Source organism: Rhamphochromis longiceps, linkage group LG17 (genome assembly GCF_057381845.1).
Source record: "Rhamphochromis longiceps isolate RC_006_pf linkage group LG17, R_longiceps_female_GT1.1, whole genome shotgun sequence".
In the NCBI taxonomy this organism is placed as follows: Eukaryota; Metazoa; Chordata; class Actinopteri; order Cichliformes; family Cichlidae; genus Rhamphochromis; species Rhamphochromis longiceps.
In genome coordinates this window covers 9,683,167-9,692,515 of record NC_140573.1, presented here as the reverse complement: position 1 = coordinate 9,692,515, position 9,349 = coordinate 9,683,167, and the positions used below count along the sequence as shown (strand labels likewise).

At 42.0% G+C, this 9,349-nt stretch overlaps 1 pseudogene across 1 annotated transcript; it reads right to left on the bottom strand.

Moving 5' to 3' along the window:
- Positions 1 to 1,519: 1,519 nt before the first annotated feature.
- On the bottom strand, positions 1,520 to 8,285 carry LOC146649286 (uncharacterized; annotated as a pseudogene). Its single transcript, XR_014908333.1, has 2 exons — positions 8,020 to 8,285; positions 1,520 to 3,839 (listed from the first exon to the last, which is right to left on the bottom strand). The product of XR_014908333.1 is annotated as an uncharacterized LOC146649286 (transcript).
- Between the last annotated feature and the right edge of the window lie 1,064 nt (positions 8,286 to 9,349).

Here is a 9,349-nt window from a genome sequence, read left to right as displayed (position 1 = left end):
AAGGTCCATAAAGATGTGGATGAGCGAGTTTGGTGTGGAGGAGGTTTACTGGCCTTCGCTGACCTCAAACTGATAGAACACCTTTGGGATGAATTAGAGCAAAGACTTGTGATATTATGGTATTAAAGGTAAACTTTGTGCTTTTAAAAATGTAAATAAAGGTTGCTCTTCAGATTGCATTTATTGAAGTCTGGCACAGCTTACAATGATGTGGTACAAATACTGGTCAAAGGAGCTTGTAAAGAAAAGCGTCTGGACTTCTTTAAGTTTCTTGAAGACGTTTCACCTCTCATCCGAGAAGCTTCTTCAGTTCTAAGGTCAAATGGTGGAGAGTCCCAGATTTAAACCTAGTGGGAGTATCCCCCCAAAGAGGGACAAAAGGACCTCCTGATGATCCTCTAATCGCCTGAGCCAAGGTGGGAAAATGGGTGTGGGTCCCAATCAGCCAGGGTTTCGGGTGAGCTCATTGTGAAACCTGGCATTAGAACTGAAGAAGCTTCTCGGTGAAATGTCTTCAAGCAACTTAAAGAAGTCCAGACGCTTTTCTTTACAAGCTCCTTTGACTACGATGACCTGGATGACTGAGAACCTTCACAGACATACAAATACTGGTAATTATATAGCACCTTTCCACTCAATTTGTGCACTCAAACCACTTTCTGCTAAAAGTCTCATTCACACAATAACACACTCAAACTCTAGTAGGTGCATTAGGGGTATTTTAGGGTTCAGCATCTTGCCCAAGGTTACTCCAACATGCAGACTAGAGGAACTGGGGATTGATCCACCAATCTCCCTGGATGACCTGTTCCACTACCTGAGTCACATGATATGTCAGTTCATAGGAGGCATTGTAGAACCACTCAGAAGGGGGCTGAATGCTTTGAAAGGCACTTGAATTAGTACTTTCATTATCCTAAAGCCTTTTTGTAAATTTATCTCAAGTATTTTGAATTTCAAGTAATCTTTCAAGCCAGAACCAAACAGTGCCAAATGAAGGTTTTTTCATCATTTCCATCTTGAAACTCCTTATTTGTCCTAACATCTTTTCCTCATTCATAGAGAACATGATATAATACTGCATACAGTACTGTATATTTATATAATTCTGTTGGTGGGATGCTGCCTCTCAGCAGGCTGGGGTCCTCCTTATCATCTTCACAGTTTAGCTGTTGATGTTTAGGCCAAGCTGCAGCTGTCAAATGAAAAGCATCCCGTGGAGCCAGTGTCTACAGGTTCACATCAAACCCTGGCAGACTCCATCTGCTCAGAAGGCAAGACCTATATTTATCCTACCTTGAAATGCCTGACTGTAATTGCATCAGCTAGTGTAGGTATCAAACTGAATCATACACTCCTTTTGTTGGGAGAAAACTGTAAAAAACCCAGGAGAAATAAAGACATAATGAGACAAAGTTACTTTCTTTGCTAAACGTGTACACGGGTGAGCTGCTGAGAACAACTCACACCATGAACAGAGGCTTGGCACTTTTTATAGGAGAGACAGTGAGAACAGGATAAGAAAATAATAAACAGATAAAATAAACAACTCCATATGTGGTGCTAGTCTCGTCAGCAGAGAGCTGGGAGAGATAAAACAATCTAAAACAATATGTCCCAAAACAATATGTCTTTGCTGGGAAAGTCTAAAAGGATAATTCTAAACTAATCTAACCATAGACAAAGGGCAGACAAAGGGCATCTTTGTACATTTAAAAGAAGGTAAAGAAACATAGAATCATTTTCCTGTAACATATTCCCTCCTGTTTTAACTTGTTTTAAATGTGCAAAACAGTTGTCTGAAAAGGTTACTGATTAGTTACGCTTAGCAATTTTCTAATTTTCAAAATGTCAGCATAGCAGAAATGTAAATCATGTGGTCTAAAGAATAAAATAATAAAAAGAACAAAGAAAAGTATAGTAAATGAAATGACAAATGGAATAATCAAGAGAAAACAATAAAACTAAAACTACAAAAATAAAAGGATAAAAAGAAAAGAATATAAACCTTATGTTGTACCTGCATAACTACTAATGTGTTAATCAGTGCATGATCACTTGACAAGTCATTTTTTTAATCACCACGTCATTTATTAGCAGCTATTACAAGTTCTTCTCTAACAGAATTGCAACGGGATGCTGTTCTTCTTTAGGCACGGCAACATAAGCAGTCATTGTAGTTGTTATCATCTTTGAAATCATTACTCTTAGACATGGCGGTGTAGCTGCTCCAGATGTGTGGTCAGTGACATATTTCTGCAGAACGGTCAAATTCTGCAAAGCTTCATAAATGTCTCCTCCAGCTTCGTATCCATCAGGGATAAACGTGCAACATGTCTCCCCAATCAGCTTGCAAACTCCTCCTTGTGATGCTGTTAGCAGGTCTAGTGTCAGTCTGTTCTGCAGCACCATCGTTCTGATGGCCTTCTGTTCTCCTGCTAAGGCCGGTCCCAGGGTCTTTGTCAAAGTTGATGTTTCGTAGCAGAGCATATCGGTTGACCTCCACATGATCCCGCACCTTGGCAGCTCCAATGCCGGGGATCAAGCTCTGTAAGAATTTCACTCCTCCTCAGATGCGAAACTCTCCCGGCACTCCAGTGTCCACTGTAATGCCGAAAGAATTGGGTGAGGCGATGTCCACCTCACGTCTCTGTCGGCTGCTGGGGTGGTGTTCAATACTTTGCATGAAGAAGACGTGATCTGATAATTGCACCAGGGCGCACAGACCCCCCCCAACCTTCAGGGAGCGACAGATAAGCCTTATTGCCACATAGGAAGTACCAGTCAGCCAAAACTCTGGTTCCTCTACTGCTGGGTGCCGTCCGTGCACATCCTGTCTGGTACTGAGTCTTTGTTTGTAGTGGCATTCGGTAGCTGTAGTTGGAGCGACAGTTGAGGCTCATCAGCGTCGCGTTACTGGCACAGGTTTCGTTGATTGAACAGGCCATACACTTCCTCTCGTTCCTCGGTGGGCAGAAAGTGTATATGTATTTACATAGGTGAGTAGGCAGCTCCCCCACTGCCCGCGATCCATTGTTCATCACACATACTGGCAGTTGTGCTGCGTTCAGTTTGTTCAGTAGAATTACATCAGGCAGTGGGTCTGAGACTTGGGGCCAGGTCAGTAGGTAGGTCTGTCCGGAACAGTTCACATTTGTGGGTGATGATGACCTCCAGGTTGCTTTTGCTGGGATGCTGTAGTTGGCCTTGGACCAAAGAGTACCGTAGCCTGGATGTGTTGCCAGGCCCAACAGGCACCAACTGTGATCTTCAGGTATGCTGTACGGCCACAGGCCAGACGTCTGCGAGGATAGGGGCATATGGGTACATGCATAGCAGTCAGTTTTATTATTCAAGTGAGCTGTAGTGTTCATAAACTGCCACCAGAAATTAGTGGCGTAACCATGGGGAAACTTGGTGTACTTTCCTTTGTCATACAGTGTCTGCCTTTTCTTCATATAGCGTGACTTGTTGTCCCTCACGGAAGCAAAGATGAGGAGCCCGGCCAGGGTCAGGGCCGCTGCAGTTATTAGGAGCCACCACCTCATGACAACAGGACACACCCTCCTGCCGTGAGTAGACCCCCCGGCCAGAAAGGCTGTTCCCTCCACCGGGCGAGATCACGACAATTGGGCGAGCCTGTGTCGACTGAGTTTAGATGGCTTCACTTACTCGTCTGCAATGGCTCTGATGGATCCAAGATGGTCATTCCGCTATTTTGCAAGCGGTGGGCGTGGTGAGGAGAACCTGATGTGGTCCCTCCCACCTGTGTGCGCTCCAGTTTTTCCTTTGGAGCACCTTGATCAGAACCCAGTCACCGGGCTGTAATCTGCAAGACACTTGATAGACATCATTACATTCTTCGTTATTTACAATCATCTTTTTATTTTCCTACAACTTAGACATACATTTTGCTACTGAAATTGTATCTGCCTTTTTCACTGGGTAAATTTCTGGCCACTTTGAGAACACGTCTATAACCACTAGGGCATATTTCGACCCTTGACATTCGCTTAGCTCAATAAAATCCATATGAATTGTGTGAAAAGGGTGAGGTGGAGTGGGAAAACGGCCTCTTTTTGGTCGCAGGTTTCCCTGAGCATTATATTTTTGACACGTCATGCACGTTCTGACAAATTGTTTTGCTGAAGTTTCAAAATTTACAGTGTAGAAATGAGAGTTGACAATACAGGTCATTCCCCCCGATGACAAATGCGTACAGCCATGAGTCACTAATGCCGCCATCTTGTGGAGAGATTTTGGCAACACTGGCTTGCCATAACACATCATTAAGTCGTTTGTCAGAACTGCACCGTGTTTTAGCCATTTTGTCTGTTCGGCTGTGCTTGCTGCTTTTTGTTCATTTTGCAACACATCCAGTGGAATCTGATGTGTGTTAACTGCCATCAATGTGATGTTTGTCATTTGTGCCGCCTGTTTTGCTGCTCTGTCAGCAAAGTTGTTGCCTGTAGTAATGAGTCAGTAGGCGTTGTAAGAGGTTGGCATGCTGAACCGGTTTTCCGGTTGATGTAATCATTCCTCTGTTTTGCCAAATTTTTTGCAAAATGATGCACAGCAGAGAAAACATACTGGCTGTCTGTATGTATATTTATTAGTTTGTCTTTGTGTATTTCACATGCGCGAATCACAGCTATCAGCTCAGCGCTCTGTGCAGAATATGAAGAAGAAAGTGGTTTTGCTTCTATTATCCTACTATCTGTGGTTACTGCGTAACCTACACAATTTCGGCCTGTGCTGTAAGGTCAAATGCTGTTCTCCTAGCTTCCACACTTGCTGATCATAAGGTGGATCTGGGCCTGGAGTTTGTTTAAATCTCAGAATGTTGTGATACTCGGTTGGTTTCTGGAAAGTGGATGTGGCGGGTGTGTGTTGATGGGCCACATCGTGTAGTGCTTTTAGCTCTGGTGGGGTGTCATTTAGCATGCACTCAGCAGTTAATTGTTGTACAGTTGTGTGGCCTGCAGCTGACTGTACAACTAATTTGTCCTTTGAAAACTGTAAGTTCTTAAGTGGCTGCCTCAAAACTGTTTTGCATTATTTCTCTGTGGCCTACTCCTACAATCTCGTGTGAAGTGACCTTCCTCTCCACGGTTCTAGCAGGCGTTGTCTCTATGTTATCTGCTGTTTCTGCGTGGCTGTCTGCAGCCTTGGTGTTTGTGACTTTGCTCGCCTCTCTGTTCCTGATAGCCACCTGCGGATTAGTGTTTTAGTCTATTGTCAACACGTCAGCCTTATTTTTAAGTTACAGAATGCTTCTTCTTTTTTTGTCTTGGTTTGGGAGAATAGATGCAACACTACATTTTCACTTAAGGCAGTTTTAAATAATTTCTAGTTTTTCAAACAAATCATGGATCTCACACATTTCAAACTTTGAAGTTAGGGTTGTTTCCCATTTATACATATATATATTTAACTTTGCATTGCTCACAGCTCATAGCTCACAGCTCTAAACCTAGGCATTTTTCAATCATATGCCTAATCACCATGTGTCAAGTATTGTCACAAGTTCGTTTAAATTTGTTTCCAAAACCAACAAAATAATCAAACAAAAACATAAACGTGTCAGGACACAAAAGAAAAAAGAAAAATGCTGCCACCCGAACAAGGCAGAAGTCTGCATATGTTGGCTTGTAATAGCATGCAGCTTGTAACATGGTAGACTAATGTGCCTGTGTTAATTCAGCTCCATATTATTGTGTGAAGTTGCACTGGGTTGGGAGTGGTTTTGTGTGTGTCACATTTTTGGTGAGCCAATGGCTGGAATGGGGTTGGACTAATTAGAGGCAGGTGTACTTGATTGCACTGATACACTGGTCTACTTATAGCCCACACTACAAACACTGCTGTGTTGTTTTGTCTCTCTGTGCAGGCCAGGGCCTATTATATGCCACAGCCTAAAGGCAGCAGAGTTGCAGAGGCTTGAGTGACCACTGACTATATGCTTGCAGGGTGGTGGGTCTCCAAGGACAACTTCTAACCCTGTTAAAGGCAACATGTGGAGTGCAACTTGGCCGTATGGCATAGCTGGCTCTGGCCTTGGGACTGTGTGTTTTTATACAATTCATAAGTGGGACACTGGACTGTTTTATCTTTTATCTCTTGATATATTTTTCGTCAATAAATTATCTTTTAGAATTTTATTGACTGTCATCTTTTTGCCCACGACTGAGACGGTTGGTCAGACCTAGAGTCTTTCTTTGGGTGTGTTACAGCAGCTTCTGCTCTAAAAGAAACAAAAAAGAAAAAGAACATGTGGAACATGCTCATCAGCTTAGCAGTGTCTACATATTTAATTCAGCTTCTCAATCCTGTAGTTTTAGCTGTTGTCTACAGGGTTTTGCTTATTGGTTGTTATTATAGGTGTGCTCTATATCTCAGCAATGTGTCATTCTAGGATGATAAGTTTCAAGCTGGTCAAGTGCCTCTATGCACTTCATTAGTTTAGTTATTCTCTGTATTGTCTTCATCTCACATGTCATTACCCTGAGTTTCAGCAAACCTTAAGCTTGATGCAGACTACTGCTTAACAGTTATCCACCTCACATCATAACCGACTAAGGTGCCTCTTCATATTAATATTATGTCATTGTTAATATTATCCTCTTTGTCTTATATAACAGCAATAGCATATTATAATGTTTTATCAGTGTGTACCATTATACTACTACTGAGCCAATTTGTTAGTTAGGATCATCTTATTCAGCAAACAGATAATTTAGAATTCATCCAATCTGCGGTCACATTTGTTCTCTCTGTTGCATGGCGGACCAGGCAGTTCTATTATATTATTTATATTTTATTTTGTATCCATCAAGGGCTTCAGATGACCTGCAGTATCATCCTTTTCCCAAGGTGGAGACAGTTACCTTTTCACACACTGTCCTTGGCTGAACAGTGACACAGCCTTAATATACTTTATTTATGTTATTAAAATATTTTCGTGTGAATTATTTGCTTTATATCCATTTTATACATTGTGGGCATGGTCATCATGCCAACTGTGTTTCATTGTTAATATCACTTTACAGGTTGTTATCCTTGCTATTATTAATTTCAAATACTCTAAAGATAATTTCTACTGTAATTTTCCCTTTGTTTTGCTTTATTTCGTACTTTTTATATTTATATCTACTCAGTGGGGTCTGTTTTCAACCCTTTTAAACTACCTCAAACTACTGTGATCTCTAGTTTTCACTTAATAAGGGATTATTATGTTCTTCCTGATATGGGTGTTGCTGCAGATGCGGCTGCAGGAATGAGTGTTGGTTTACTAAAAGGATTGTGGGCACTGCACAGTGTCTCGTCTTCTGGTTTTACTAAACTGGCAGTTGAGTTCTATTCTTCTGACTGTTTATATTTTGTTTTCTTAAATTTCTCAATTTACAGACATTGTTTTGTCCGGCCCCTGGACTTTTTTTTTCTCACCACTGCTCGTCAGCAGGAGTGAGTTTTAATTTCACTTGCTTGATTACCCATCTTATTTGTGTATTTACTTATTTTTGTTTAAGTAATGTATACACGATACAGCTGCTATCACCTTCGCTGGTATTAGAGACGAGAGTGGTTGCTCACACGCCCTTCAACTTTCGGACTAGTTCCGAAAGCGGTGTGAACTTTACGAGACGGAACTCGACCGTTCTCTCAAACCACCAGCACTTCAGTGAACAGCAGTGAAAGAAAAACACAGTAGGAGCAGCTCAGTCTCTTATTGGACCGTGAAAATTCAGCTTGCTCCGTTAATTAAAACAATACACACACACATTCACATTCACAGCTTCGACGCGCGCGCGACCGGAACCCTTATGATAAGGGGAGCTCCCAGAGCTACTTACTCCCTAGACCCAGTCTAGACCCAGCTGGGGGAGCTACCCAGAGCTCCAAAGCTACCAGTCGACGAGCTTCCAAAGCTACCAGTCGACGAGCTACTTCCGCTATTTTAAATTCCATGAATTTAAAATACGTTTTTACGCAAGATTGTGTCAGTGTGTCTGTATCTACCTGGTCAGTGTCGCCGGATCTGGTCCACCTCGATTGCGCCCCACCACCGTGGGTCACTTTCTAAGACGTTGGCCAAGACCCGAATTTAACGCTCCTGGACTTTTATCACACACCTAGTGTGTGAGCTGTCGACAGTCATTCAACGTGGACTGGTCACGGAGATGGGACACGATGGAGGTGCTCCGGCTCCGAAGGACCAAGAAATGTTGGGAGAAAACTCTGTAAAAAACCCAGGAGAAATAAAGACACAATGAGACAAAGTTACTTTCTTTGCTAAACGTGTACACGGGTGAGCTGCTGAGAACAACTCACACCATGAACAGAGGCTTGGCACTTTTTATAGGAGAGACAGTGAGAACAGGATAAGAAAATAATAAACAGATAAAATAAACAACTCCATATGTGGTGCTAGTCTCGTCAGCAGAGAGCTGGGAGAGATAAAACAATCTAAAACAATATGTCCCAAAACAATATGTCTTTGCTGGGAAAGTCTAAAAGGATAATTCTAAACTAATCTAACCATAGACAAAGGGCATCTTTGTACATTTAAAAGAAGGTAAAGAAACATAGAATCATTTTCCTGTAACACCTTTTTTCTTCCTTACTAAAATAATTTGCACTTTAGGTTCCTCAGTACCTACATTACCTTCTTCCTGTGAGTATTAACAGCAAAAAGTTTAAACTGTGACTTTAATGTTGGTAGATACACCAGATATAACGCTGCAACCAAGGGATTAGCTAAGTTTCATTTATCAACCTGACTGAGCATGTGGAGGGAAAAAAGCTACAAAGGGCTAAACAAAAGACACATTAAAAAAAGAAATGTAGAATAATTCCTTGGTGAAGCAACACTGAGTGGCTGCTAAAGCTAAGAGATAACTACAGTTAGGTGTTGTCATGGTCCTGAGTCTGATGACTCAGTGGGTCACCCTAACTTATATCTTACAGTGCAGCTACCATTTTTAGATGCCTCAATCGAAGTCCAATTCTGACCACTTGTGTCATATCACCACAGACCTTAAACTTGTGCACAGCGAACATTGGCTTCAGCTTGAAACTGACCCAAATTCCACCCCCCCCAGGTGCTAAACCAGGGTCAGGAAAGAAACATATCTATGTGTTTATCTGCCATAAAGCACGATAAAAAAAAAATGCAAACAAAGTGGCAACATGATCAGTGTAAGCAGACTAGTTGATTCCTAGAATTATTAAATTACTAATGGCACATTTGTTCATGAAAACAGGCTGCAGTCAGGTGCTCTTGGACCCTTCTCATCCAACTAGGAGCATGCCGGAAAAGCGACGACGTAGCAGGTTTGTTACTGTCCAT